This window comes from Henckelia pumila, chromosome 2 (assembly GCF_033568475.1).
Source record: "Henckelia pumila isolate YLH828 chromosome 2, ASM3356847v2, whole genome shotgun sequence".
Classification (NCBI taxonomy): domain Eukaryota; kingdom Viridiplantae; phylum Streptophyta; class Magnoliopsida; order Lamiales; family Gesneriaceae; genus Henckelia; species Henckelia pumila.
In genome coordinates this window covers 9,047,362-9,055,647 of record NC_133121.1, presented here as the reverse complement: position 1 = coordinate 9,055,647, position 8,286 = coordinate 9,047,362, and the positions used below count along the sequence as shown (strand labels likewise).

At 33.7% G+C, this 8,286-nt stretch overlaps 2 long non-coding RNA genes across 4 annotated transcripts; one reads left to right on the top strand and one right to left on the bottom strand.

Annotated features, from left to right (window-relative positions):
* The first annotated feature begins 729 nt into the window (after positions 1-729).
* On the top strand, positions 730-3,211 carry LOC140883741 (uncharacterized). 2 transcript variants are annotated; one of them, XR_012150451.1, is made up of 3 exons: positions 730-934; positions 1,534-1,676; positions 1,766-3,211. It is a non-coding gene; the product is annotated as an uncharacterized lncRNA (long non-coding RNA). The 2 variants fall into 2 exon arrangements; XR_012150450.1 differs by having other exon boundaries at positions 730-1,676; positions 1,766-1,867; positions 2,372-3,211.
* A 751-nt stretch (positions 3,212-3,962) lies between these two features.
* LOC140884769 (uncharacterized) lies at positions 3,963-6,510 on the bottom strand. Of its 2 annotated transcripts, none has more exons than XR_012150714.1 (3): positions 6,183-6,508; positions 5,800-6,014; positions 3,963-4,628 (listed from the first exon to the last, which is right to left on the bottom strand). It is a non-coding gene; the product is annotated as an uncharacterized lncRNA (long non-coding RNA). The 2 variants fall into 2 exon arrangements; XR_012150715.1 differs by lacking the exon at positions 3,963-4,628 and adding an exon at positions 4,729-5,161 and having other exon boundaries at positions 6,183-6,510.
* Positions 6,511-8,286: the final 1,776 nt, after the last annotated feature.

Sequence of the window (8,286 nt, the reverse complement as noted above, 5' to 3'; positions counted from 1 at the left end):
GGAGAGTTTTGTATTGAGGAGAATGGATGAAAGTTTGTTGATTAATTTTTGTTTTAGGAATACTAATAGGATTCAGTGTAAATGAGAGTGAGATTATATAGTATATATTATATTCTTTATATGGTGGATTCAGATGGATCAATTGAAAAAAAGGATACTAATATAAATTTTTTTTAAACTCTAATTAATTAATTTTCAAAATATATATTTCAAGATAATATTTCAGTGTATCTAAAAATATATTATAAGAATTTCAATCACGGTCTCTCGTGCATATTTCAATATTATATATATATATATATATATATCACTTATTTTTAAAAGTTATAAACATTTTCATGACAACATAAGTGGTTCATAGTAGTTTAATTCCTATACCTCATTATATATATATATATATATATATATATATATATATATATATATTAATTTTTAATAAATATGATATTTTAAAATTAATCAATATAATATTAATTCATATTAAGGGTAAAATTGACCTTTTATTTGAATCATGTGTCAATTAACTTATTTTCAATAGTTTATGTATCAATATGATATTTTACCAATAATTTGTGTACTCAATTATATTTTACTCTTGGCAAACACTTGTACGAGACTGTTCTACTGGTCTGTTCTACTGGTCATATTCGTGCAACGAATCGGGGTTGGATTACCCCTCTTTTTAACCGGTGAGATTCAAGCATTCAAGTCTGAGCCCTGAGTCTTGACTCTATTTTCTCCTAATTTTTCGCATTGGCATACTTGTTTTTGAGCTTCCGCATTGGCCTACTTTCAATCGACAAGATCACTGCTATTTTCCCAGCTTCTCAATCGCTTCCATCCATCTGAAATCTCTGGCTACATTGAAGAACGAAGATCGGTGCCATCCACCGAGAAGATCGCTGCTATATTGAAGAACGAAGAGTAAATCGAGGTCAAGATTTCATTTTTTAAAAAAATCTGAAACTCTCTCTCCGTATGATGTTTAAATCGATTTCATTTGTCAAAATTAAATTTGTTGTATGATGTTTAGATGCAGGAACTGAAATCTGATGCAAATCTTTTGGTTGTCATTTGTCGATCTTTTCAAATGAAACTCGCTCCCCGTCTGTTCTTCTTGTTTTCAATAAAATAATTGCTTGAGAGGCAGGGAAAAGTAATTGATTTTGCTTGTTGTATTGTGGGTTTGCGTTGGCTTCCTCAGAATTCTATTGATTTTCTGATATTTTTCATTCCTCCTAGTTGCTGTCACTTTAAATTTTGGATTAAACGTGATTCATCAGTCATGAAGAGCACGATTCATCAGTCATGAAGGATTAGAATTCTGTTATGCATTTGCAGATTGATGCTGATCTTTTTATGTAGGCAGCCTTTTTGTTCCTGGATAGTTCTGATTATATTTTTGTTACTCGTACTCTTGCCTGTTTTTTGCTTTGTTGCTTATCTAAGTGTTGGTTACCTGTGTAGTATTATTGTTTTTTTATGAGGTTGGTTCATTGGCTTTCACAATAAATTGTTGTTCTCTTTCATCAGATGTGATGTTAATCTTTTGCTAGACACAATTTGCCACGCTCTCAATTCAAACTTAGGCATAATAGTGAAAGCTCTAGACTGTAACGCAGCTGTAGCTGGCCGGGTGCTTTAGCCAAGACTGTTTATGCTCGACTGTTCGATTGGTAGGCTGGATATTTTATGGATTGTTGATACAGCGTTTGATTAAATTAATTACATGAATGTTGGTCTGGACGAGTTCTATACGTTTCAGGCTTGTTGAGAAGACTAATAGATCAGTTGAGCAAGATCTGGACTCTAAGATACAAATTGGAGTTCTGGACATTTATGGGTTTGAATGCTTTAAGTTGAACAGGTAAATCATCATTGATTTGTTTTCCCCCCATTTGAAAACACATACTTGTTAATTCCTATAATATCTAGACAAAGATTGAATTAGATTGAAAAAGAAGAGCTAGACCAAGCAAGGAAGACCATTTATATGTAGTATTAGCTTGAATAACATCAATTTGGTTGTTTTAAAAAAAACCGGGAGCTGGAATATTAAAAACCTGAGGTAATTGACTGAATGAGCTTCTTTAGAATGTCATCATATATGAGGGAAAATCTAAAAAATGCTTCATTCTAGTTGTTCTTGGTCGATTGTGTTAATAATTTGCTAGTCTTGGTCTAGACTGTTGCCTTTTTGGTGCATAATTGGTATTTTGGAAACCAGATATCAGAGCTCCTTTATCATGTTTACGTGGTGTACTTGCAGTGATAAATGAAATCAACAAGAGAAGTCATTATTCCATTGGTTTTTACCATTTAGCTTGGAAAAAAAAAATTTTTGCAGACTTGATATCTCTGTATATGATAGGTGTAGAAGCTGCAGAATGCAAAAATATGAGAGCACTCTTGTCGTTTCTGCTGCTATTCTTAAACGCAAACCTCCAAAAAAAGATGGGGCCTTTGGGTCTCATGAAATGAATACTTCTGATGGCGAAATGGATTCTGGTTATGTTTCTTATCTTTTTTCGACGTCACATACTATTCATGAAACATTCCGGGTTTTGCATCATTCATCTTCTAGCTTTCTGCACATGCTTCCATATCTCTTCAAAATCTGAAATGATGCTGGATGAAACAAGAAAGCTCCCTTCCTCTCATGTTCGATTCTCTCTGAGTTATCCTTAACAATATGTCTGAACTCATTGTCGTGAGATAAATTCCATGGCCAGACAACATCCCGAGACAAGTGACATGAACATCCGAAATCTTCATACTGTTGCATATGTTGATTATAACTACTGTGCATTTTTGAGATGGGAAGTGCAGAATTGGCGGCATCGTACTCGAATCCTGTGCCATAACCAAACAAATCCACATCCTTTAGAAAGGATGTCTTTTTTCGGAGATCAGACGGTGAATTTCCCGATACAACAACGATGTCTGGAGACTCGAGATCAAGTTGGAAAACAGGTTCTAAAGAGAGGAGATTGTATCAGCAATTAGAAAGATAATGGTTGGTGGAGAAGGGCAAAAAATAAGAGAAAGAGCTTTGTGTTTGAAGGAGAAAATAGAAGTTTCCTTTAAAATAGATGGTTTTTCAAGCCAATCTCTAAATGCTTTAACTCTCTTCATTTAAATCTTCTGGTGCTTAAAATTTTGTTTCTTGAATTCTTTTTTATTCAGTTTGGAGTAATTTTAGGCCTTTCCAAGATTTCAAGAAAGTTACTGGTCTTCTGTTTCCATTGCAAAACTAATACATTTTTTGTAATGAACATAAAAAAAACTAATACTTTTATCATAAAACTAATACTTTTTTATAGGAAAATTAATATTTTTATGTCAAATTATCATAATCTAGAAGTAGTAATTTTATCATAACGAGTAATATTTTTGACTAAAAAAATAATACTTGTCATGTCAATTTATCATACGACAGAAATAATACTTTTAACAAAACAAACTAATACTTATAACAAAAAAGGTAATATTTTTAACATAAAAAAATAATACTTTTATGTCGAATATACATGCATTAATTTTGACAGCAATTAAACACATACGTAAAAAGAAATACTTTTAACAAAAAATATAATATTTTTTACAGAAAATTAATATTTTTTATGTCTAATTAGCATATATTAAAACTAATTCGTTTACCATAAATCATCAAAAGAGCTCATGTATCCGTCATTTCCAGCTCAAAACTAGAAGAAAAACATAAAAATCTCCGAGATTTGTAACGCAACAAAAAATATTAATTCAAAAAATATAGGCATTTCCTCCATGAAGCTCACAATGTATAACTTGCAAGAAAAATAATGCGAATGTCATTTATGTATATGCTCCAAGCAAGTGCCTAAACCATTTTAGTATAATTACCTCAATCAGATAAAAATTAATTATGGACAATATAACTAGTATAATTGGGGAAGGAAGAGGCCCAAACAATTATTAAATGACATTATCCCAAAAATGTTTCCACACCTTCAAGCCCATAATTCTCGGAGATGAATAAATAAAAAGTCATCTCCACAATCAAGTTACACTGGCACTATACAAGCTCTCAAATTTCATTTATGTATATGCTCCAAGCAAGTGCTTTATCTACGTATGAAAATAATAACAAAAATGTACTTCTTAACATATATTATTAGTATAGTGACTCGAATTATCTGTAGATTTACAAAAGTATGTATTAATCTGAGTATCATTTTTGTAAGGATCTGGCAGGAAATAGGGGTGTCTGTGAGCCTTGGAGACGACAGAATGCAATCTTTCATCGACGAAGCTGCGTTCATAGACCTTGTATCTCAGTCGTGGTTGGGTTCGTGAGAGAATACGTCTGGTTTTAACCACTGTTTGAACACATTAAAGTATAGTGGTTCCCCATTTGCTACGCGTGGAAAACCATACATGTTCAAGCAGTGAACAAGAAAAACTAAGAGAGCGTGTTTCCAATATCAGAGCATTGAATGAGAAATTATGTAACATATTCTTCACTTGACAGGAGATTGGGGATGTGGCAGCTCCACTTAGAAGTAGGCACACAACTAAGATAATGACACCACGAGCAATGATCATTCAAGTTCACGCCTCAGAGAAGCAATACCAGCCCAACAGTAAACCTATTCAAATCGCATCAAAAATACATTATTGAGGATCAATTTACACCAAGGGTGACATTGATTTGATTATCACTATCGAAAATTTATGGCTCATGTAATGTCTACTTAGAAAGACATGGTTGGAAGAGTCAAATGCTTACCCTACAATATATGAGAAGAACTAAAGAAAGCAAAGAAGTACACACTGATACATCTTGAATTTTGGGGTATTCGTGGAAGGGTATCCGACAGGCACATATCTCTGGTTAACCCGATTGAATTGGGGGCGGATTAAAAACACAAAACCCAGAAGAAAACCGGATATAAATCCTCCAATATGTGCAAAGTTATCCACGTGTGGGAGGATTCTTCGAGGTTTAACAATAAGAAAAGGATTCAGGCAGCTAACGTTTGTGCTTGCATTTCAAGGGAGATGTTTGAAGGTTCGAGAAAATTGAAGGAGCCTCTTGATTCCGAGTTTTCAGTGGCATTGGATGACAGAGATCTCGAGTACCTTGAATGTGCTAGTTTGCTCCACAATATTGGATTACATGCTGGAGAGAAGGGTTACCGTAAGCAATCATATCGAATTATTGTGAATGGAGATCACCTTCATGGTTATTCTGATGAAGAGATCAATAAAATTGGTCTGCTGTTAAATATCACAGAAAGAAATTTCCAAAAGGTGACGTTCTTGAGAAATCTAGTAAAGAAGCAAATAAGAAGTTTGTAATCCTCTGTACCATTTTGCGGGTATCTGCTGTAGTCCAGCAGTCTCTCCAATTTTTAAACAATCGGATCGTGAAATTTAAATGTGAGCCATAGTGGGGAAATCTCCATATCTAATGGTGATAGTAACATGTGCACTATCTTAAGGAAACCAACAAATGGTCCTAATAAAGCCCGCCCCTCATCATCAGACACACCCACAAAATAATTAAACTTAAAGATTGAGGTAACTACAAAAATAGTGTCACCACCTACGTTCCTACTTAAAGGTCCAAAAATAAATATTCATTCAGAAAAAAATCAACTCTTAAACATCCTCAAGAAAACAAATAGTTACATATCTCTTTCCCAATGGTCACCAGGAATAAAAAGTGCCACAAATAAAGCAGTTGCATTACGGCCGATATAAGTTCCTAGTGTTCATGAGTAGCAAATTTCAAAGCATCAATCAATTTGATTATACCTGTATGAGCCGATCACGGACACTCTCTGCTGTTGCATAATATGCTTGCTCCAGATCAAACTTGAAAGGTGAAAATGAGGTACAAAATACTTGTCAACCACAACCCTGCCGACGGCCACCCCTTGTCTAGCGGCTGTAGATGTTTCTGGCTGCTCGAGTAAGGAGTTGGAAACGCCAGGGGAGGAGCAGAAGAAGCGGTCGCAAATCTAATGTTTCTGGAGCAACATAGATTCGAGGTAAAGAAAACGAAACCAATCAAAACACGTCGCAAATCTAATGTTTCTGGAGTAACATAGATTCGAAGAACAACTTACAATCCGAAAAACACAATTCTTTCTAAGAAAAAAAAACACGAGTTAATTACATGCTCCCATTTTTCTTACCTGTAAACATATGAACCCATCGATTTCCATCTTATGTTTCTCAATCCGTGCCGACAAACTGCGAAAAAAATCCTGAGTCAGGCCAAATTACACCGACTGCCGAGGAACAGAACACAAGCTCTTGTTGAATCCATACGCCTTTTCCATGAACAATTCCTGACTTAGGGCATGATAACTGTCATGATTCCCTATTGATTTTCGAAAATCTGCGATAGAACCTAGGATGCAAGGAAAAGTTGAGAGATCAATTGGGGATTACGTACGTACAAGATGTGTGAGGATCGCGAGATATGTGAGAGAGCCAGATTAGAATATGGGTACATACGGGATAATTTTTTGTATTAGGTTCACCAATTTCACGTTTGATCATTTCACAAGATTGTTACTTTCTTATCTTTACTATTTTTATTATTATTATTATTTTATAATATTTCTCTCCTTTTTAATAATTACTTTGGTCAGCTTTTTTATTACACCAACATATTATTACATTTTTACCCTCAAAACATACTATGAAAAACACAAAATACTCACATATCATCCATGGTCTTTTGAATTTCTACCCACGTTTATATCAGAAACACGTTCCCAACTGATTCATCCCGATGAATCAGGTATTATCTCTTTCATTATATTTCCTTCCCAACGTTTCGCAACAACCAAGAGTTTCGCACTCTATTCATTTTCACAAGCCAGTCGGAAACCGTCATAACCAAAATTTTTCATCGTGAAGATTTCTAAAAGTTTCAATAATCGCACTTTGTAGCACTGAAATTCCCAGTAGTTATAATCGGCCTTTCCCTGCAATCAAAAATTCTGGGACCATATAATCGGACAACTGGCTCTCCATTTTTTGTTCTAAGGTAATCGATTCTTCCCAGCAATCCGATATTTACTCTCTTTACTTCAGTCAGCTTTCACGAATTTTTTACTTATTTGTGGATGAATAATGAATTTATTGTATGTTTATTTCTTTTCTGTTTGTTTATTATACATGGATTAAGTTTTTTTTTCTATGTTTACACAATTTCATTAGTTCTCTTCTCATGTGTCAGATATTGGAGATTAAATATGCATTTAGGTTATTCAACTTTATGGTGTTCTTGAATTTTTGATTCAAAATTTATGTGCTAATTTCTCGCTTTTTTGTGTTTGTTGATTGTTGATTTTGAAAATGTCATTTGTATTTGCTGGTAAATTTATTTATCATCTGAACACTATTATTGGAGCATAGAAGAATATTCTGTGTATATATGTTAAGCTAAATTAGTGGAGATAATTAGAGCTAATATTCTGTATAGGCTTATTCTTAGAAACTAATGATTGTACATTCATATTTCTAGGCTAATCACGTATCTTTATATATGTTTGTGATATGTATGAAATCAGTATGAATGAGTATTATCCTTTTTCCAATTTCTTCATGGTATCAGAGAGGTAATCCTTGCACGCTGCTCATATTTTTCTTAATTTTTTGGTATGGCAGATGTTATTGTTGTTACTGGAGGGTCAAAGGATAGTGCTGTTGGTGATGTCAATATCTCTCAAAAATTCAGTTTAGTGTTGTTGAATGAATTCAATTACCTTCCGTGGTCGAGAGCATTTACCATTGGTCTTGGTGGTAGATCAAGGTTGGGATTTATTAATGGTACTTGATAGCGCTAAGTCGTGTCGCGCCCAAATTACCCGATTCCAATCAGATAAATAAGTTATGTAGTAATGAGAGTAGGGATCGTTCCCACGAGAAAAGGTAAATTTAATGCGTTCTAAATAAATAAAAGGGGGTTTTGAAATTTGGATTAACTATTAAGAAATTTAAGCAATTAAAATTCACTAACATGCAAGATTAAATAATAAACTAGAAGAATCAATAAGAGACGAGACTTGGTATCGGTCGACTACACCCTTGATATTCATTCATTCAATCATCGATTCCCTAAGAATAATTAATCCTATTAAATATTCGCCATTGAAAATCAAATTCCTGTTTCACCTTAATTTCAGTTAATTAAAAAACAACATTCTAGATTAACTCTTACCCCCATAGATTAACCCAGATAACAGCAATCTAGATTTAAATCCACGGTAGCATTCAAACTAGTAA